At 31.9% G+C, this 24378-nt stretch overlaps 1 long non-coding RNA gene across 3 annotated transcripts in view; it reads right to left on the bottom strand.

The window, feature by feature from the left end:
- Positions 1-5927: 5927 nt before the first annotated feature.
- The window catches only part of LOC118189098 (uncharacterized), an 872843-nt gene continuing 854392 nt past the window's right edge, over positions 5928-24378 (bottom strand). For 2 of the 3 annotated variants that reach the window (XR_015043501.1, XR_015043502.1), the window contains one exon: positions 5936-7927. This is a non-coding gene — a long non-coding RNA (uncharacterized LOC118189098). Of the gene's footprint in view, positions 7928-24378 lie in introns of all 3 variants that reach the window. The other variant, XR_015043503.1, reaches the window with a different exon arrangement.

The following is a 24378-nucleotide window of genomic DNA, read 5'->3' as shown; positions in this document are numbered from 1 at the left end:
GTTTGAGAGTGCAGAGCTGCGATCATTAATTTTTTATAGCACACAAATTTAGATATATTTTTTGCGTTTTATAACCGTTTTTCTAAAACTCGTAGAAAAACAAATTTCAAATAGGATGTGAAATACATGTCATTTGAAATGGAATGCCTGTAGCTTATGACGATATGTAATTCCTAAATGTATAATGACAGAAAACTTCATATTTTAAAATTTACTGCTAGGAGCTTTCTTTAATAGTCATTAGCTTTGTGTCACTGCAATGGCCGGAAGTGGTGGCCATTTCATCATGGATGCAACTAATAGGTAGTCAACGTTGCCTCGTATGAAGGGATGAACGGTTACAACCATGCCTTCTGGGGGGGTTCGAACCCGTGCCCATCGCCACGGCAGTCAGGTTCAATAGCCACTATACTGGCTGGGCGGCATGACAGAGTACTAGGAGACATGCAAAACCATACTTTTATGAGATCAGTTCAGAACCGTGCTGTCGTTGAACCGAATCGGGTCTGTTTTATGCATCACCGCCTACTTATAATAACATCAGTGAAAAAGATTGGGAATCAGGAACCAATCAAAAAGGATCAGCGAGATTGGCGCGAAGAGCGGAAAGAATTGAATTAGCCTAGGATGGAACCTTTAGCGATATTGCAGCAAAGAGTTAAAAGATTGGGAATCAAACAAGAAAGGTTAACGGGGATGCAACGAAAAGTAGAAAGTGTCGAACGAGCAAAAGGATCGGGAACTTTTAGCCATATTGAAGCAACATAGGACAAGGAAAAAAATTTTAGAATATTTTTTTTCAAAAAGACGAAAAATGATGAAAATTGAACTTAGTTTAAACATGTAGGGATAAACATTCTTTTCTTTCCTAAAATAAGAATCGAACTTTCTTCCCTAAAATACGATCCTAGCCCACTGTCAGCTAGAGGTGGGAGAATTCTGAAAGAGCTACTGCTCTTCTTTCATGAATCATTGCTCGCTCGCTCAATAAAGGGAATCCGTTCTTTGAGTGAGTTCTCGAACAAATAGCACATCTCTGCAGAATACCGTTTCTAAAAGTGAAAAAAATGTCAAAAATTCCGTAAATTCAACATAAAATAAATAACAATTTTGAATTTCAAATTTTGACCTTAGCTATTGGCATGTTTATGTGCATGCCAACGTTTGCTCAGTATTTAGTAGCTCCAGGTGTCAGTACCTTTCCAGAGTGTGAGAGCGCACATATTCATTAATAACTGTAAATAATTTTGAGTATCCAATACTTCATTTTCTTTCAGCCATTTTTCTCCGAAATATTTGTGATTTTAATATACGTTTCAAAATGTGACTATTAGAAATCGCGGAATTAAATTCTTTGCAAAATGTGTATAATTTTAATATGTGAAATCTGGGAAGCTAGTAATACAGAGTTGAGGAATTTTATCAAACAGATTTTCAGTGTATAGAATTCTGATGTAAGTATTGTAAACTTGAATAAGTCACGAAATATAAGAAATATATGCAACACAAATAGATAGCCCCTACCTTTTTCAAAAAGGAATTTATAAGATTAAACACAATTTTGGCTCAATACTAATCTAGTCTAATAGACCGCTAGGTGAAGTTTTGTCCCATCTTTTGTGATCAGATGCGAAAACACTAAGTAAATACAACAGAAATAAAACTTTTAACGAATTTAGTTTGACTTTAGGTCGAATTACAGTACTAGACTAATTAACCAAAACCGACATCCGCTTCTTGTGAGAAGGATTGACAACAGCGAATTAAATTATTTACAATTAAAATGTTTAAATTTAGATCCTAGCCCTTGGCTAAGTTATTTTCATTAGTGTTATTCATCGAAACTTTTAAATAGCAAAAATTCATCAGGTGATGATCGAATTTCTTTCGCTAGACGCCAAGAGAGAAACTTTACTGTGGCCGACTGAAGCTTCCAAGCCTTTCTCTCTTAAACTCAGACTCTTATTTAAAATACATCTCATTTACACATTCTGGTAAAGTAGACGAAACAGTAGGAATATAGAATAGATTTTAAGATAAGAAATAACATGCTAATTGAAGAAAACCTTATAAACTGAGACCCATTTGCTCCATTATTTAAAATTTTTAAAACGTTTATATACATGCCACGTACTTCTTCGTACTTAATTCTTCTGTACTTCAGTACAGAATAATAACTCTGATAACTATATCTGTCTGCCTAATGACTGTTTAGTTTATTAATTCTCAAGGGGCAGGTCGCCATAACGAGAAATAATACTGCAGACTAGTTTATTTGGCTATATAATTATTCATTATGATTAAAGTTTGCTTATGGGAAACTGAATTATATACCATTCTCTGAAGGTTTTAAATATAATTCCAACGAATAAAAGAAGCATATGTGCATAAAAATATTTTTCCCTGAATAAAATATTTGAAGAGGATTGTGATTTGCATTTCCTTTAGCTTTCTGCTTTCCCCATCTTTTCCATATATCGTAAAAAAGTCGAAAAACTCAAAGGGAAGAAAAAAGAATGCTTTAAAGAATTTTTAGTTATCAGTTTGAAGCTTAAAACTTTTTCCTACGTCGTATTTCTTTGCTCAAACATCCATTGTTAAAACCGACCTATTTCAGAGCGCCAAATTCTAGTCTGATGGGCAAATTCAACAAGTTGAGGGAACGAAGATTCCCAGAAATGGCATTTATTGCCCACTTTGGTGAATTTTCTGCCGTTCCTTCTTAATGATAAATCATTCAGATGCACAGCAATTATTAAAATGAAGTGAAACTTAGGTTCAGGAATCCCAATTCGTGCCTGAAGGCTGTTTGTTAAACGAAATGTTCACGAACCGAAGCAGTTTTTCCCTTAATAATTAATGTAAAATGTATTAATTCGTTCCTGTGCCATAAATGATTGTTTATTTAAACTTTAAAACAACAGTTTGTGCACTATTTCATAACCCAAAACCAATAAAAAACATTAATTATAAAGAAAAATAAAAACACAGTATTAAACAAACAAAACAGACGAAAGCTCAATTTAATTTAACTGTATCTGTGCGAAAGGGAATGGGCGGTACAAATGGGATGATGAGGAAGATGGTCTTGTTCGGATGGAAAAATCCCTTCTTCAGAAAACATCAGGTAACTTTTTTAGGAATTTTTAGGGGGTATATTCTTTTGCCTTTTCTTTGTCTCTAAGTGCCATTCGACTCTAAGACTCACTGAGCTCAGTTTCACTCAAAATTTATTTGTTGATTCCCTGTGTTTTAAAATGTTTCTAACGCGAAATGTGCCATTGTCATTGAAACTACTTATGTGCACGTTATTGTTTTACCAGAGTGATATAGATATTTAGAAACCTTGAATCTTACCCCTTTTTGAATAAATATTATAAAACAGAGAACTAGGATGATTTTTTTTCTTTCTCTCTACTGAAGACTTTTCTTCCTCGATCGGCAGTACAGTAGTTACAGTTTCTGAAATTTGTTGGTTGTAGTTCTTTCTTGATGATCTTATTTTTATGCTCCCTCCACGCAGTCATTATTAACTTCTTAGCCCCCTAATTTACTTACAGATACAGTATCATAAATAACAAATAAATCTAAGTGCCAGAGCGGTCTCTGCTTACTACCCAATTCTAGCATAATTTCCTCCAGGTCGAATGCATGATCATGTAAGCTAATTGCTGCCAGTTTCGTTATATTTGCTAATTGTTGCTAGTTTCGTTAATAAGAATAAGCAATGGAAAATGTTAAAATGATGTTTCCAGAAGTCCACGAGTGTTAAATATGAGACATAGGTTATTCAAAACACTTTTGAAAAACATATATTGTGGACTTAGATGTTCGTAACTCGAGACACTGTTCTCCCTCCGAGGCGTTTTTTGTTCAGATATTTGCTCGTGAACTGAATGGTTCATGTAGTATAAGGCATTCATCGTCTGAGTTTTTACTGTACCATAAAGTGCAAAGAACATAAAAGTAATTCATACTAATTATTAAACATCTATACTTATCAGCCTATTTTGCTGTAAAGAAGCGAAGCCACTGCGGATATATAACACCAGAGACAACTTTCAGAACAAAATTCTACGAAATTCTTTGTGATTTCCGCATTATTATTTAGTTTTCTACAATTAAATGTTATTTTTCTTCTCATTTTGGTTGAGATAAGTGTATCACTAGACATTACTTAAGCAGGCTCTAGAAAGAAGTAAAATAATGTTTAGTTTTTTTAGGTAATTAGACTTTATTTAGTTTAACCCACTGCGGGATACTGAATTGATCAAATCGTATGGTTAAAGTACTTAAAACAGCCATTTTACAACATGGAATAGAGTTTGACGTAAAATTTGGTGGAATGGGAAGCAAAGTGTAAAAAACAGCAAACTTCTTTAGACATGTTTGAAAATTATTTTTAATAACAAGAAAGTTTCTGGTATGAAGATGCGAAGATTTTCACTTTGAGATATAATAACTCCGTTTCAGATTTCAGGTGACAGAATATTAATTTCTACTAACTCATATTTCATAAAAGTCTGATTAAATTAGAAGTTCTCACAAACTTAATACCAACACAGTAAAAAGTAATTTTCCGCTACAGGTGTCATATCTGCTTGGCCTTTTAATACATTTACTGATGAGCAGGTGCATGAAGAATACGATTTAATATTATCTATTCTGCAACTGTATCCAAATGCCGTCTATGCCTTCATAAATCCTATTTAATTTTGAATATTTCTTATCAGGAATGTACTGGAGAGAAAAGCAACGAAATTGTAATTTAATAAAATTAAATTTAGGAGGGATTTCGATCTTATTTAATTAAAAGAGAAATACAAATGGATATTATTAAAATAAATGTTCACTTTTAGATTGTAGCATATTTACATCAAATCAAATCAGACATTAATTATGAGTACTAAATGATGAGTTATGACTTAGCTGCCAGTTTGAACAAGACTGGAATCTTCGATAGTTCTGAGAACTGGAACAGATAGTCTCTCTGCAATTCAAGCTTTATCGATGATGATCATCTCATTCGCTGTCCTGTTTGAACATGAGATGTTAATGGCGAGCTCGAGATCGCAAGAGATTTTTTTTAACAGTGCTTTAAAATTTTAATTTTTGTTTTTTAAACTTTTTTTTTTTTGTATAAATTCTGATTCTGCGATAAAATTCTATTTGTACATCTATACGATGTATTTCATTTATATCGTATTGCCTAAAGAGTAATTTCCAAGAGCTTACGGGGCATTGAAAATATTTTTTTAAAATTATTAATTGATTAGAAAATAGTTCAATCAAAATTTCAGAGAGATTGCATTCTAATGGGTTTATTGTAATTTTGGTTTAATCCATCCCTAAAAAAGGTAAAGATAGGCTTTAGCATTTGTTCCAAGGAAGTCTCAAATATCTGTCGATGGATTTAGTTGATGATCTACATTTCATATATGCTTATCTATTACATAATTTACAAATGAAAATATCTTACAACTAAATTATTTTTAAAGAGAGGTTATAAGTCTGAAAATTTTAGAAACACTTCGAGTTTCGATATTTCATGGGCGAAAAAAAGCTTATTTTATTTTTTAGAACGTTTCAAACGTTTCATATATGCATAAATTTCCACATGTTTATTTAATAAAATTTACTATAATGTGTCGCAGTGTAACTGTCATAATTTATTTATATTGTATAAGTACCAAAAATAACGAACTTTTTGTCCGTAATAATTTCATATAAAGCATAGATACATATAAAAATATTACCCTAAAAATGTGTAATGTTTTTATGCATAGAAAATTAAGAGAATTTAAAGATACATATTTTCAAAAGTCGAAAAACAAGTGAATGGATATTATATTCATACTAATTAATTAATTAAGTTATAACAAAACAAGCAATTCAATTAACTTAAAAGATAAAAACTTATTAAAACTTATTAATCAAAACAAAAGATTTGAATTTAATATAATAGTTTAATGTTAAGTAGAAAGTTAGTAACCTTTGGCTAAGATTAACAAGTTTTAATTTATAAATTATATAAGGTGTTTTATCCCTCCTCTCCGCATGCCCTCCTGGTATAACTGGAAGTACGCTCCAGTTATATTTCGTATTCGGAAGGACCGGAATTTGAATCCTGGAGACAGAGTTGCCCATTTTTCACGTTCCTGCATCGATGTAAGCTAACTTCTCTACAATAGCGCTCGAACTAAAAGGTAGTGGACTATTATGTGTCACCACTAGGCTCTGGCGATTGGGTTCCATCATCCCCAGTCGCCCTATAAAACGTTAAATAGTATATAAGGCATTTTCTTCTTCCTTTTGGCATGTTTTCGTGGCGTAAATATTAACATACTCGAGGATTATTCATGAGGTCTGAACTTAACTCCCCGCAAGGGCATTGCGGATAACTTTAATTTTAGAACATCAAAAAATTCTACAGTTAAAATAAAATGTAGCAAATACAACATTAGTAAAGCTGCTTTATCGCTTTTAGACTCAAACTTTATCAAGAGGTCGTAGGATAGAACACCGATACTATCTCTTTATCTGGATAGTAGACATGTTTCTATTCATCTCAAATTTGCAGAAGTATCGAAATTAATTATTTTAAAACTTATTTGTACCTGTGAAAATTAAAGACGCCACTCCTACATACCCAGCCTGTCAAAACTAAAAAACAAGTGAAATCAATATCCAAATAGAAATTCAACGTATCAAAAATTCCAGTCAATAAGGAAAAAATGGTCTAAATACCCAAAAACATATTTACATACATACATGTTGCAGAGTCATTAATTTTTTTTTTTTAAAGGAGACGTGAAAATTGTGCAATTTCCTCGTAAGAACTCGAACTTGGACATCTCTAATACGCGCTGAGTGTGCTACCATTACACCCCGAAGGCATGCTGGGAGGAGGAAGAAAATAACTTATATACTCCATGCTGTGGGTTCTCTTCATCATACGAGCAAAAATGTGCAATTTCCTCACCAGGACTCGAACCTGGACCTCTCGAATGCGCGCCGAGTGCGCTACTGTTACACCACGAAGGCATGTTGGAAAGAGGAAGAAAATTCATTTTATTTAAACAAATATAATCTTTATGTGTAAATTATCTAGAAGTATTTTCGGTTCAAACTGTGTATTATGATACATTTCAGCTATAAATAATTCGCAGAAAAAGATTCTTTTGATATCTTAAATCTCACCTAAACTTCGTTTACTAAATTTGAAAAAGATAAGGTAAAATTAAAATAAGGGAAATAAGAAAAACACGAATGTGATGATCAGCGCATAGTTTTATGTTCAGGATTTCATAAATATTTGCCATTATAAATACTTAGCTAATTTTAACAAAGGTGCTAGGGATCATTATACAATAAAATTACATACTATTTACAATGATTCCTCACAAGTTCAAAAAAATTAATATTTTATAAAAATGCGGGTACCAAATCGAACAAAATTTCACAATTTATGTAACTTTTAATGAGGTCTGGTTATTTCAGTTCATCAAAATTCCACTTATTTCAATTTTTCTAAAATATTTTTGTCACGAACTAAAATGCTGTATGAAAGGAAGTAGACTTTACTTAGAGATAAACGAATTTATTAATAAGGAGTCACGGTTCTCTGCGGTCCATCGAGTAAACGAGGTTCTGCTGCACTTGAAAAGTCATGAAGTTCCATCTTATTTTGACACAAATATTGCAAAAAAATATTGGTCTTTTTTTATTTTAATGCCTATTGGTATCCTGTTATTGGATCTAACTTAGAATATATTCGCAAAAGTCATTGGGACATTTTTTTCCATAGAACATTTCCTAAAGAAATCCAAAAATGTTCTGAATTATGTTTGTCTTCAAGAATCTGTGTCATCAAAAATTTCTTCTTGGATTAATGCTGATTTCCAAACTTCAGATTTCCAGTCGCCATCTGTAAATAGAAATAAAAATTATCATCAATAATATATATATATATATACATCTAAAGCGTAATTAACTGAACAGTTGTAAATTAGATCTTATAATAACAATGTAAAATACATGAGGAAAAAAACTTGCGTAAATTTGGCTTATTCAAATCACTTCTTCTCAGCCAATACAGATTTATATTCCTACACCTTGAAAACCTAATATGCATGTAATTGGACCTAATATGCATGCAATTGGAGTGATTTATATTGAGGAATTATCAGCTAACAGTTCGGCCGACCTGTTTGCATAGTAGCAATAAAGCCGGCTACTATAGCTTTAACATCGCACTCGGGTTCCGGAGAAGACATGGATATTTGTTAGTATCTTTGCGGAACGATGAGACTTAAAATACTGTGATTCCGAAAATCCTCAAGAATGGTTTATGGTAGTGAAAGAGAAATGGATCCGTCCTCCAACCCCCGGGAAATTCTCCATCAAAATTTGGTCGCAGCTTCCGTTTTATAGTAGCTGCAAAATCGGCCACTACTTATGATAAACTCTGAACTATGTTTTGGGTGATGAGAAGGCTAAAGAACGGATAAGTTCTGTCATACTTTCCAAAGGATGCTTTAAAAACAAGTATAAGATTAGTAGGAAAAAATATTATTTAAGTAACAGTATTTCCTTAATTTTTCAGTTGACATAAATGAGTTTTCGTGTATATTTTATTGTGATATTTAAAGCAAACTGTAAATTTTCATTTTATATGATGAAAAGTAATACAGTGGTACATCGGCATACGTCGTTCATTTGTTCTAAATCCTTGAACAAACAAAATTTTCCTACAAGAAAAAAAGGGAAAATAATTAATCCGGTTCTTATGAAAAAATTCCATTGTTTTATTATAAAATTGTTTATATATCACTGAAATATAATAAGTTCTTTGAGTATCAGCATTGGTTCGTAATCCCTTCTATTCGCGGAAATATTTGGCTTAACTAGAATTGCCGGTTTGGCTTTACCTTATAACTCTAGTAAAGACGAAACACCTTCGCATTTACGTATTTTTATTAGTTATTGTTCATTGAACGGGAATTGGTTTGTTCCCCTTGAAAAGTCAACTAATTTCCGATCAATGACAATGATTACATGTTTTTAAATTTAGTTTTTCCTTTTACAATTGAAATTTTGTTCTTCATGATGATTTAATTCCAGTCCCCGTTAAAACATTATTAACATTTTACTTTCAAGTTACTTCAAAACATCTTTCAAAATATAACTTACCAGTATGGATTCACTCTTTTAAAATAATTCTACTTTAATTAAACTTAGGAGATAATATAATCAATTAATCAATATTGTTTAGGAAATAAATTATTATTAACTAACTTTGCAGCAATTGCGCAAGTAGTAGTAACTTGTTTTCGCACTAAATGAATTTAAGATCATACAACATTATATATATATATATATATATATATATATATACTACACGCTCAAATTGCACGACAATTTGAGCGTGCTCTTTATTCAATAGCAAGTCGGAAGCAAGATCTGAAAAAAGCTGGTGGGCCACATTGTTTTTTACGTTTTAGTAAAATGCGACTTCTGAAGTAAAAAGGGTTAAATTAAATTTTTAATTTCGCTTAATATCCGTTTATTAAAAATACATGATAAAATATATGAATATGATTTTAATGATCCCCAAAAGGCTTAAGTTTTTTTAAGACCTCGCTAAGCTCCCAATCTTCCAGTCTGCTGTCTCACTCCCTACTGCTAAACCATTTCTTTTTAGCTTTTTAGCTTTATCATTTAACATCATTTTTGTAGCATGTACTCTATATACAATTTAACAGCAAAATTACAAAAATTTTAAAAGCATCATAGCAGCATATGTCTAAAAATCCCGATGCAGCACGTGTTTGCATATATTTTTCTATTTTTCAGTCCTTTCTCAGTTCATCATATCAGTGTCTAGTGTTTTTAGTAAGATGGCTTTCAAAACATTTCTTTGTCTTTTTATTATTAACGGTGTGTTAAATTTATTAATTAAGTAACATGATATTCGCACTTACGCCACATAAAATTAAATTCAACAGCAAAATCACAAAATATTTTAAAGCAGCATATTTTTACAAATTTTGCTGTGCAGTCGCGCGTATTGGAGATAAATATGTTTTATTCTGTACATTGTTTCCATTGCTCGCTTTCAAATCGTTGAGTTGAACCAAAAGCTCATTAAACTTTTACAACATATGAAATATAAAATCCGAAATTTTGTTTGGTTGACGCTTTTGTTGGTTACCTATTGCATTCCATATATAATCACAGATAAATATTAAATTCTTAGACTGACATTTCTTTCAAATAAGTCTAACATATTTAATTGATCCTTAAATAAATTATTTTATATTAAATTAAAAATAAACAAATTACGAAAACTTTCCAAGTGGAACAAAACTTGAGAATAATTTTGACGACCTAGTTTGTTAATTTTTTTCTTTAATACATAAACTAAAATACACACGTTTCATGTAAAAAATTATAAATATTATAGGCAAATACAAAATTTGTTTGTATATTGCGTGTGCACTGGAGAAAATTACTAGAATCTGTCCTCATCACGGTTTGCAGATGCTCATCGGTCATTGGGGGTCTTTTTCTATTAATTTTCAACTCAAAATTTCGTGATTGAGTGTACTTATTTTTGAATTATAATTCGGATATAATACTATAAGAACAACAATATATAAAACTATAATAATAATAAAAAGTATAATTTGGATTCATTTAAGTCCGAATGATATCTCATTCTTCAGATATTTGAATATGGTTTATATCGCATTGCAAATTAGTTAGATCAACTTGTATATTTTCGGTGAATTAATCACGTTATATTTTATAATAATATAATGATGTAAACTCAGACTTCAAATAATTAACATCTTTAAATTTTCACAACACCATATTTACAGCAAATGAATTACTGGAGTATGTTCACGGCCCACATAAAATTATTTCGGGGGTTGCCAGGTGGCCAGTTTGAGACCAAGGATTTGTATACCGTGTCCAATAGCCAAGTCCCGGATGTGCATGCCTTGTTCATGTAATTAAACAATCTCCTTTATATAGATGACCTGTTTTCTCTATGGCGACCCTTTCTGGTGACTTTCTCTTTTGCCCATGGTGACCCTAACCATTTTCTTCATCGCTCTATTCTTCTCATTAACTTTCCGAAAACCCATTGTTAACGATTTAAAAACAATTATAAGAAAAAATACAAATTCAAGTAAAAACAGAGTTATAGGGCAGGCTCTTTACTCAATAGTAGGAGCAGAGGTACTGACACTCATGATTAGACAGGATTTATGGTTAGACTCATGTTTGATTCATGATCAAATTCATGGTCAGACAGAACGTCTATCACGTTGGACTTATTTCAAAGCGGATGTATTCAGACGTACATTGATGTGTTAATTATAGTCTTCCACAGTTTTAAAGCCAATGTCAAAATTAGCTGCACTTTTTGTGAAATTTTGATCATTAGTGTAGAAATACCAGTTTTTAAGTTCTTCTATTATAAGTTTAACTGAAAATCAAATCTTTCACAATGGCACACACTTTAAGCCGCATTAAAAAATATATCCTCTAAGTTCATTAAGTGGTTAAATATTTTCCACAAAACTTTTCGAATTACTTCATTTTTATTAAATCAGCAACAGTACATTGATTGGTAATTGCCTAAAATCATGTACTCTTTATCAAGGAAATTATCAAGTGCAAAACATACGTTTGTCTTTTCTATTATGAGTCTTTAATTGCTGCTAATTCATTAAAAGTTGGTTTAATTATTGCTAATATGATAATGCCTCTTTTGAAACAGAATTCGGAAAACACACTTGTAACATCAACAGAAATGCTTAAATTTATGCTCTCAGGTTCTTCCCATTTCTATTCCCATACAAATTTATTCCCAAGAATTTGGGAATAATACACAATATGCACTCATAATTAAAGTAACATAAAGCTTTGCGTTAGATTTTGTAATTATTTAGAAACTTAATACTTCGAAGCAAATTTCACAGACATCGGTAGGCGAGAAACCGGATACAAGAGATCCCTTAACAACTGAAATGATTGACAATAATTGCCAATTATACACGATTACGGTCAGAGATAGTGATTCCTATTTAAGTTCTGATTAATCGATTCAAGATATTCTAGAAAGCATTTACCCAAGGTAAGGCATGAAAGTTACGACCTGTTCACTAAAATTATAGTATCATGCGTGCTTCAACGAACGAAATTAAAGTCAGTTGGAGAAATTAAATTATGAAGTGTTTTCCTTGCAATTGTTATTGCATGAAACGGGTTTCAATTGATAAACACGAATGTTAGACATTATTGTCTTAACATAATTATAAAATATGGTACGCAAGAAATTCGTTGTATAAATGATTGTAAGTTATGCATAAATATAATAATTATACAAACTGGAGATGGCCAATTTAAGTGTTACATAAGAGAATCACTTTAAGATGTGAAGTGGTCGTACAGTATATTTAATTTAAGCAACATTTATACGCCTAGAACAAGAAAAAGATTTTATCTTAAGAAAATATCAAGTGCTATTTTTTAATTTATTTCATCTTTTCTTAAACTTATTTTTAATTAAATTAACTGATTATATAATTTTATTTTATAGAGATCTATTCTACATTATGCAATTATATTTTAATTATTTAAAAAATGTGTATATCTTAATGAAATAGTGTTATCACCTTCCATTTACTTGAAATTATATGTAGAAATAGATTCGCATATAAAAGATGGAAAACCTTAAAAATGCAAGCTTGCAACCGAATGAAATACAGAATGCCTTTTTGAATCATAAGATGTTTTAAGGGCTTAAATTATTACGCAAATTCTTTTCGCGCTCACGCAGTTTCATAAAGTGAATTTTCAGTTATCATGTTGATATATTCAGAAGGTCCTAAAAATAGGCATTAGAGAATCGGTTTCTTCGCGAAAATTACCTTTCCACTTTCTTAAACTAATTTTATCGTCCAAAAATCAAAAATTATACGAATAACGTAATTTTCAAAGAACGTGGGTACAGTAACAGCATAATAAATGAGAAGTAGTCATGGATAAACTACCAGTTACTAACATAATATTATTTCTTTAAAAGAAAACTACTTTCTAATAACCATAACGATGTCTCACGGTAACTGAACCGGACACGTCGCGAAAACCTCGATATATTTGGTTCAGCTAGTTTGCAAAACCCCAGAGACCTCTTATCAATGAGTCTTGACCGCAGTTCCCAAGAAGGACATCGGACGAGCCAGGCATGGATTGAGACTTTTAGAAGGCCTAAGGACTTTTGGTGCCCCAACATATGTTTATGCCAATTTTTCTTCATTTCTCTTCTCTCTCGATTTCTACTCATTTTCAGATTTTGACTGCTTAAGTTCCTTATTGCTTTTTTTAGCTAACAAAATAAATAAATAAATAAAAATAAATAATTTAAAAATATGAAATATAGTGTGAAGAATATTCCTAATTTTCTCATTCCTTCTTTCGCGCACAAATCGTTATGCAAATGTACATTTACGAATTAAAAGCCTGAAAAAAACCTATGTCGTCCATGTTATCGACAGGCAAGGAAAGATGCTTTATTTTTTAACCACGATATTTTTTACGAAACTGCTTCAAAACTGCGATATTTTCAAACTGCTTTATTTTTAATGACGGTGTTCTGTAGCACGATGTTTTAGAACTGTGATGCTTTCTTTTCTCTCACAGTGTTTCCGCCTTGCGTTGTTTTCTTCGCCGACGTTTTCCTCCGCGATATTTTTGCCACGATTTTTTCGGCTATAACCATTAGAAAACATTTTATTTGCAGATAAAAGAAGACTCATAGTTCTATTATAGACTCATAGTTATAAAGACTCATAGTTCCTGCTTAAAGTCAAAACTCATACGAATGTATTTTCATTTTAGTTCATTACTACACAATAGTTCAGAGCATAAGAACTTAATCTATATGTTTAATTTTTTTTATGAAAACCTTTTAATCAAAATAGTAGTAAATAATCAAATATGTAAACTAACTACTGCCAGCTTATGATAATTAACAAAATAAGACCTCAGTAATATCATGCTGCCCGAAAAAGGATCATAAATTAAGTTTCTAGGAGCAATTTCTTCAACAGTTCAACGGCAATGTTTGTCTTAAATATATTAAGCTAAAAGCCATCCTAGGGAAAGATACTTCATATATTAGGCTAAAATACAATAGAACAGCGAGTCCCGTTCAGCTTAGTTACTATGGAAGCAACCTACATGGAACATTTATTAACATAAAGCCACATTTCCAGATGATTTTGGTTAAGTTCGTCATCTTAGATAGGTATAATGTCTTTTTCTGATGTTTTAGTGCAACATTACTTTTACTGTAATATTCAATATTGATGTTTACTGATGTTGTCGGAAATATAAGATCACTTTCAGAAATAGTCATCAGTATAAGATGATATCCAAGAGATGGTTTACTATATGTTATTGCATGTTTTTAGATGCCGATGCCTTTTAACCTTTGACTGCTGTGAGCGGTCTGAGAGATCGCTGGGGATTTTCTAACTATCGTTTCCACCCCTAAAAACGGAGAATGGTCCCTGTCCTTCCTATTACCTTCCCAAACCCGTCCACAAGGTCACATATCCAGTTTCACACTTCTAGCTTTATTATGGCTTCAGTTACCACGTTTACCAAACATGCAGTCTCTGTCCACCTTGTTAAGAAGAGAAAAACAGCATACAAATGGTTGGAATGGAAAGAACCAATGTGTCTTCAGTGCTCTTAAAAAATGTGTTCTGACTGTGTATCATCTTATGCTTTATCCTTGTAAACAAAGAAATACTAATCTATTATTTATAAATTATGGTATTAGTTATTTTATAATTATAGTTTAATCGACAGTAATACTTAATAAAGTCACTTATTTCATTCATGTTTAATAAAATCTTCGTTTTTTAAGAACTTTGTTCCTTAAAATGAAGAAATTAGTAATTTTTTGTATGAATTTAACTGCGTAAAATTAAATGATTTATGTTTAAAATATCTTGATTTAAATGAATTAGAATTCTATTAGTATGCATAAAGTATCTGTAACATTCCTTAAAAAGGCATAAAAGTATGTATTTTTTTAAAGCGATCTGTGAAACCGATCACAGTAATTATGCCGAAAAAATTATCACAGCATTTAAAGGTTAATTAATTATTTTTCAGAAATATTCATTCTTTATTTTTTATGCATCTTTAATGAATATGATGGTTGAAACATTATAGAGACAATATTAGGTATTTTGGAAGCAGGAGACATGAAAAATGAGCAACGCCTTCTCCGGGAATCGAACCACGACCTCTGGAATACGAACCCAGCATGCAGACGAAGGCATGCTAAGAAGGCGGGAGAAATGCCTTGTAACATAACGTACGTAACGGTAAGCTCCTCTTCACTTGAAGATGGGCATATTCTAATCAAAGCAAAATTGTAAGTATTCATTATTACGTATTTTATAAGATTTATCATTTATCTTACAAATTTTACTGTTTTGCTGCTTCCTTATCTTGCATACACCCTCCAGTCATTCTTGCCGTAAGTGTATAAATAAAAGCTAAAGTAAAAAGTCTGAAAAACAAGTTCGAGCACGAATAGTTTTATCAGCTGTGATCTCAGGATTAAACAGAGCTTTTCCTCTGGAATATCCGTGTATGGCTAAGTGAAACTAGTTAGTCGTTAATTGCAACTATTCCATTTATCGGGCTCAAATGTCCTGGGGGTAACTGATATAGAATCAAAATGCTTAATATTTATGATTTTAATATTTATGAGAATACTATAGCAGCTGAGTTAGGCATCTATTAAAGTTAAGTTCTGAGAATTATTGAAACTAATTCCTCGAAGCTGTTGAAGTAATCACAAGCTGATGTAATTTTCTGTTTTTATTTAGTAAATTAAAAAATCCAACCGAGGGTTTCATAAATTTAAGTTGTCGGTTCTAAAATATTATGTTTTTATTTAGGCTTATTTTGCTAATTTGTACGCATTGAGGGCAATTCTGGAACTCTGATTTGAACTTCTCTTTTAATAAACATCAACTGAACCATCTAACTGAATTAGCGAAATATCGTTCCGACCAGAAATAAAAATTTATAATTGCAAGCTTAAAATGACACAAAACAATTCAACAGCAATTTATGGTAATAAGGTCAAAATATAATTTACATTATCAAGTTTTTGGTGATTCTAAATTTACAATTGGACTTCCTTCAAAAATTTACAAAATCGAGTTTGGAGGTAAAAACAAAATATTAACAAAATATTAAATTTAGTGAGCAACTACAGTATAATTAATTTACCACTTCGACGTTAACTAAACATCTACATGGAAAGCATAAAAATTCCGAACAGCTTTCCTCCCGAACAAGGTATTTATAATAATCAAAAGTGATAATCGCAAATAGCGATGTTCTCCAGTTTCAGGAAAGCATTGCTGCAATTAAAAATCGTTCGTATTTAGTTCACTTTGCTGCTTTAGTCAAAATGGCATCCGGACTAATAGATAATAATGGCAACTCATTAAAAAAACAATAAAAATCTTGTTGGGAAGTTTAGAGCATAAATTAAAATATCTTTAAACCTTAAGTTCTAAACTTTATTTAATTTCAATGGTGATTAAATTTGTTAAATATCACAAAATAAGATTTCGACAGTTAATACATTTTTTGACGATTGAGCTCTTGATATCTGAAGATTTACATCTATTTCTAAACATTATTTTTTAATTGAGAATGAAAAGGTAAGATGTTTTATTTCACAATAAAAGTTTCAGGAATCTCAGAAAGTTTTTATAAATTTCATCAAATTAAAAAATATTAAGTGGAGTTTATACTATAATGTGTCATAAGAAATGGATTCCATTTGCTAATTTAAAATGGCGTTTTGTCTCGGGAAAATCATTGGAGATTTCAAATAACTCAATGAAACGAACGAGCCATTTTTTACCATTTTTATCATGTTAATTAGTTGTGTATAAAGGAAATATATTTATTCTGTTAGTTTAATTTGATATAAAAAGTAAATGCGTATTTAATGACCTTCCCTCCGAGGCTCACACTATACATTGTTTTGCGTAAAGCTTTATTTTTCTCTACAAATGAAAATATAATTGCTTTAGTGATGTAATCAGTTGAAGAAGCTTCAAATTTTAGCAGCATTTTATTGTTCCCAAATGTATACGTGTTATTGCTTTAATGTCTAGTAGTCAGTTTTTAATTTAATATCATCGTGCTAACATTAAAAAAAAATTTCTGTACCAGGCGCGTAATGTATCGCATTACATATGTCTCTTATTGATTGCAATAATGCATTTTAATAATTATTACAGTAATAGGATGCATTTTAAAAATAAAATTTTAATCTATTTAGAAATGTTTTTATTGCTTATAAAGAGCTCTAAAATATGATAAAAACAACAAAATATGATAATGTTTTATTAAAAATTATTACTTTTTATCATCAATAAATGTTATTGCGTGTTGCTAAATAGCAGTGGTATGAGTAAAGGTTAGGCACGATGCGCCGAGATGATAAATTATATAACCTATTTGAATAAGTATTTGAAATACTGCAGAGAAATATAAAATTTCCTAATGTTAACACGTTAATTTCGAAAACAAAATAAAGGGTGTGTTGCATATAACAGCAGTTGTTTTTCTTTTCTACTAGTAGCTGTTTTCTATGATCTGCTTTTTAGCATTATTTAAATATCTGAATGAACAAGGCAAATTCATAAGTGGTTTCTTTAGTATTGGATGTCTTGTATGAAATTGCTATTAAACATCTTCCATATTCTGTTACTCTTTCAAGACGTAGCGATCACTTGCTATATGTGTAATAGGGATTTTTTGCCATTGCGAGTGTTGCCATATGATCATGTAGTGCAGCTATGGTCAAATTTTGACGACTCACGGAGCTTTTAGAACGAAAAGGCCTTTTCAAGGAACACCAACCCAGCCTTGTAAAAATATGTCTTAAAACAGTGCTTAAAGTAGATCAGTATCTTGTAAATACTTTATGAAAAAATAATTAAAGACATGTATTGCGTGTTTTTAAAAACATTTAACAAAAAATTAATGTATTTATTAATAGTATCACTCACCCTTCATGTGTCACCTACTCTTGCATTATTTTTAGTGACAGAGTTGTGCTTGCATATTGTTCACACAAACTGTCTAGTTCTGCTATTTCTTACATTAAAAATTTAGGTCTATTTACGCTACCTGCAGTCGAATTTCATATTCTGCATTTTATTGTTTTTTTTTTTTTTTAAGCCACATATGTTAAAAAAAGGTTTTCATTTTGTTTTTGAATAAAGAAACGGTTTAATTAAAAATTACAATTCGTAAGCAAGCACGTTGTCTTAGTGCATAATGAAACACAGAGGAAACGGAATGTGCTTGACTATATTTTTAAATGAATGATTGAAAAAAGAATGTAAAATCGTATAACTCAACGAAAGAATAAATTTTTTAATTTTTCTTGCCTCATTGACCAAAATATGTAAATCACGAAAGCATTTTAATTACTGAATTAAATTATACTCGTATAATAACCTTCCTACCAGCAAGTATGATTTGTAATACTTGTACAGTCATTAGATTATTTCGAAGCAGGAGATATGAAAAATGAGCAGTTCTCTCGCCGGAACTCGAACCACGGAGCTCTCGAATTCGAATCGAGGGTGATGACCACTACACCACGAAGGCATGCTAAGCAGACGGGAGAAATACCTTATATATTCCCCTTTTTAAAGGGCGATTTGGATTTTTAGGGGACCCAATCCCCAAATCCTGGTGGTGAAGAATCATCATTCATCACCTTTTAGTTCCGGCGCTACTGTAGAGCTATTAGGTTATTTCGAAACAGAAGATGTGAAATATGAGCAGTGCTCCCGCCGGGACTCGAACCACGGACCTCTCGAATTTCTGTCGAGCGTGCCGACCACTACACCACGAAGGAGGTACACACACTACACTTCGTGGACCACTACACCACGAAGGAGCGTGCCTAAGGAGGCGAGAGAATTACCTTATAACTTAAATACATTGTTCTGGAATGGCATTGATATGTTTACAGCTGTGTGAGAAACATTTTTTCATACACATAGATTGAACAGTCGAAAGCAACTCCGTCCCTGCTGACGTCACGTTACGAACGTGGTAGCCCGCACACGATGCTTCTCATTAATTAAAAAATAACTAAATGTATCTTTATACTTTTTAGTTAATAAACACTAGTCAGCTAGTGTGAATGCTTTATAATTTTCGTTTCGAATTCTTATTTTGATTCGCGGAAACCGGGGTTCTGCGGAACAAGCTTTGAAGACCACTGGTGTAGTCTAATGCACCATAACGTTAAGAACCGAACATTTTGTAAAGTCTCCGCTAAGAAATTTTCTAACATCGAAATTTAAATAAAAATGAAGATTTTTCGTGAGTCTATTTTGTTTGTATATTAAGTTTTGATAGTACAGTAAAACATATCTAACCCGATCATCCACGATTCTTAATGATTTTGGTCTTCCATAGAGATGGTCGCATTAGAAGGGTGATGTTCAGTACTGATGTTTATTTATAATTTTGGCAATACTGATATCTTTCAGAACAGATAGTTAGAAGAGGATTTAATTAGTATTATTTTAATTCAATTTGTAGCAAAATTATTCCTTTTCGTTGTTATCAGGGCTGTGTCATGCAGATTTTCTGAAAAAAGTAAAAGTGTTCTTATACAGGTATTAATGTGAACCTTCTAATCCCCCTAAATCACCACATTTTATTTCCCTAAATTATCACTTATGAAGTAGACAATTATTTCTGAGAAGACAAACAAACAACAATATCGAACATCCCTCACATAGACTGACTAAGGAATACACAATCATCTAGAATCGTAGGTGATGGTTCTGAGATTATTTTTACATATGAATTAACTTCTTACTGATATATAGACCTACGTGAACTTTTCAGAAGAAATCAGTCGTAAATTCATCAGCCCAGACTGCAAGTAGAACAACTGTTATTATTGTGTCTTTCATCTTATATAACTACTTAGTTTAAGATGTGATTTTCTCAATAGAGATTCAGGTGGTATATTATATCTTATATATTTTAGGAATTATGGCAAACAACCAATATATTTCTTAAATTTTGGAGTAGCATATAGTTCCATATAACAGCGAGAATTTTATTTAAAATTTGTTATTGATCTTAATGTCGCATTAAATTTTAAACAAACTCTATAGATCTGGAGGCGATCAGACAAAGAATTCTCTTTAGGAACAAAAGATATTTGCGCTGTAGAGTCATTAGGTAATTTTGAAGAAGGAGACGTGAAAAATGTGCAGTTTCCTCGCCAAGAGTCGAATCCTTGATATCTCAAGTACGCGTCGAGTGTGCTTTCAGTTACACCTCGAAGCGGAAAGAAGGGAGAAAATACCTTATATATTCCCCCTTCTAAAGGGCTACTGGGTATGAGGGGATCCAGTCGCCAAATCTTGGTGGTGACAAATTATCCTGCACTGCGGATTGAGTTCGGGCGCCACTATAGAGTCATTAATTTATTTTGAAGCGAGATGCGAAAAATGTGCAATGCCCTCTCCGAGATTTAAACCCTGAACCTCTCGAATAAGCGTCGACTGTGCTGTCAGTTACATCAGGAAGGCATGCGGAAAAAAGGGAGAAAATAACTTGTAGCCCATTAACTGTTTTTTTCCCTAGCCGTCATCATAAAAGTATTTGCAAGCATCAAGTTAGCAAAGAAAATCTTTTCTTTGTCTAAAATTTCTCAAAAATGATTTCAGGTATAGTGGTAAACGAGAAATGTTTTGCTAACTGCTATCATACTTATTTGAGTTCAATTTATACAACAAACTGCAGGAATTTAAAAGAATAATTTATTTCTAGTTTATATAAAGTTAAATAAATTTACAACACTGATTGTTAGTCTGTAGTTAAAAGGTACAGTTACATACCTAAAAGGTGGTGTATTTAATTATGGCAAAGCACACGAGGGCTATCTGCCTAAGGGGAGGGATGCCTTTCGTGGAGGACTTTCTAAGGGAAACTGGCTCGTATACACGTTACACATGGGGAAAACCACGAAAACGCCCATGCAGCCAGCCCGTTCGCGGGATTCGAACCTCGGACCGAACTACCAGTGTTCAGCGACTTTACCGCTCGGCCGCTGGTGGGCCACATACCTAAAAGGAAAGAAATCAGAGTGTCATTTCACTTTGTTCCAGTTTATTGGAAAAGTGCAATGTATTACATTAAGAATAACAATTAGATGGAATTATTTAATACTTCTTTAAGCCAGACATAGATAAAATATATGTTGACTTTAAAGTTTAAAACTTTAATATAAGTTTTAAACTTTAAATTCAACACATATTTTTTCAAAAGCTTTAATAGTTTTAAAAGAATAGCAACTTATTTGAAGGGTTAAACTTAATAACTCAAACGTCTTTACAAAGGTATTTACAGTTCTAGTAAGAATTGATAAGAAAACTTCTGATATCCTTTCCTGTTTCTGTTAGTTTTAGGCCGTCATACAAGGCAGTCAATATCGTGTGGTATTAAAACAGGGATATTACTAGCACGTGCCGAAATTTTTCATTTTCTAACATTTAAATGTATTATTATTTTCTTTACTCATAGTCAGATAGTCACTCCTGTAATTATAGTCAGATAGTCATTTCGATAACTATAGTCAGATCAGATAAGAATGATTCAGCTTTGTATTGCTAAAATTTCTTTCATCTCGCAAATAGGCATTTTTAATATAACTAGATTTATTTACTTAAGGAATTAAGCAAAGTGTTTACAAGTTTTTTTAACCAAATAGGCGATGAGCTGCCAAATATGTTGACCAGTCCTTTTTCCTTTAAGTCACGTCTTCTTCGTCCTTTGAGGGGTCAAGTATCCTCCTTCCTACACCCTCTATCACCCCCACTGCCTCCATCTGTCACTCCCGAGCATCTCCGAGAAACAGAACGGAAGAGGAAGAAGAGGAGATGATCGATAAAAGCGACCACCCCTTCCCGAAACCATGTGGGAAACTGCGAGGCGACATCTTTTTCTATCTTGGGATCCTAGTTTTTTTTTCTCCACACAAGCTGAGGTTTCGGTGCCGTTTGACGCGACGATGGCACATATGAACCCTCTCGTATGCCCCATCTCCCCCCTACAAAAACCGTGAGGGGAACGTAACGCAAAAAGGATGGGGAAGAAAGAAAAAACGGCGTACGTGGAAGGGGTTTCGCTGCAGGCATAGACGGACCTGATTTGTCCTTTTGCTCAATATAGAAATGGTATCTTCAGCATCCAATACAGATCCGACGAAGAGAGCGACAGGAGGAGGGGGAAGGTCAAAGAGAGAGAGAGAATGTCTGGTATTTATTATATTTTTTGCAAAGGAAAAATGAGGGGTTCTACGGTCTTCTTTCCTTAGGGTAAATAAGCAGCAAAGTGGAAGTGTATTGAGAAGTTTATTTGCCGTGACTCTGAAATAGGCCGGACCTTAGAATTATATATTTATGCGTTTTTTTTCCATATTGTAGGATATTTTATTGGGACCACGCAATGTCACTCAGATTTTTAAAGAGCTTTGAAAAGCGATCTCGAGGCTGAAGATTTACTGAGAGGAACATCTGGTCCAACACTACTAATAAACATTTCTAATATATAACTCCGTTGTGATCCGTAATGCTTAAAAGTTGAAAAAAAAGTAAAATGTTATTTCCGATAATACTTGACATTGCCTTAGAAGCCAAAAAAGAAAGAAACTATATAATATCGGAAGAGCATTATAAAAGAAAGGAATGTACCCTTGGGAGATATGGATCTGCCTAATATGAAATCCTCAGAAATATCAGAGAAGTGGAGACATTCATAGCATACTCATGTTATTTGATATCTACTATATGATGATTTTTCTCATTGATGGATAAGGCAAATATTTTAGAAGTTTCATAAATACACGTTAATAGATATATATGTTGCCAGCAATATATGAAATGGCAGCATTCTGTAAAGTACTGGCGGCGTTCTACAAGATACCTAGCTATTTTATAAAATGCCTAGAGTATTATGAAATATGAGCACTATTATATACATTCCCTAGGCATTGTATTATATAATACCAATTCTATAGATTGAAGATGAATGTCGCATTCTATAGATTGAACAAATGCTAGTTAGTCAAAGTATGAAAAATAGAACACGATAATGATATTATTTAAAATACATGCATTCCTCAAAATTAAAATATTATTTGTATAAAACAATGAAAGTATGTCATTAGATTTTTTACTGAAAATGCAGAAAGAAAAACGAAAGCTGTACAAAAAAATTTCTTTACGATTGGAAAAATTGTATGAAAATGTACGAAATATATTGAATTATAGAATGAATGTATTAAATGTATGGGTTATGCATGAAAGTGTTAAATGTATGGGTTATGCATGAAAGTGTTAAATGTATGGATATTCGAAACAAATCGTAGATGTATTCCATACTTTGCCGGCTTATAATCTCGCATTCTTCAGAATGTCTAGAAAATGTATGAAATGTTAATCTTTTCGCACACTGCCTGTCAGTTTTCGGCATTATGTAAAATGCTTAGGCATACTATAGAATACCGGCTTTCATAGATTCACAGTAACATATATAATCGATATCTTATCATGTAACTATAATGAATTGAAAGTAACTTGAAATCCAAACCTGAATTTAAATTTGTCGATATAGAAAACAAAAAAACAAGTATTACAAGAGATAAAAAATTTAGAATTGTACTTTGGAGGCTTTTTTCTGCAGAAGTAATACATACTCGAAATTTCATGCCACAGTTGTTTACGATAAATTCACAAAAGACGTATTTCTTAAAAAAATGATAAAAATATTTAAAGCTGCTGTTATATTACTATCATAGCAAAGAAAGAAAACTTGCAAACAAGTTTTCTGACTCCGAATAAAGTAGTTGTGAGAAGGAAACGAAAATTATTTTTACTTGATTTAATAATTTCTTGCAGCAACATAATTAATGTCAAAGTTCTTTATAAGGGCGACTTTTATGAAAAAGCTCAAATCCTTATGCGTTTAGTATGTACAATTTAAATAAATTTGCATATGCTCGCATTAAAGACGCAGGAATTTGTTTACTTATTCAATAATAGTAGAAAAATATAATTTATGCATGGAAATATTTAACTTTTGAAGTAATACATACTTTGAAAAAAGGCGAATAATAGCAAAATATATAAATATAAACAGAATATTCTTGACTTAAATCTAACAAGTAACTTCATTTTACAAACAAAGAAAGAAATTTACAGATGCAGA

This window comes from Stegodyphus dumicola, chromosome 10 (genome assembly GCF_044657685.1).
Source record: "Stegodyphus dumicola isolate Sdum_Otavi_A_Nest chromosome 10, ASM4465768v1".
Classification (NCBI taxonomy): Eukaryota; Metazoa; Arthropoda; class Arachnida; order Araneae; family Eresidae; genus Stegodyphus; species Stegodyphus dumicola.
The sequence above is the reverse complement of the archived record's forward strand: the minus strand, read 5'-3'. Positions and strand labels throughout refer to the sequence as shown.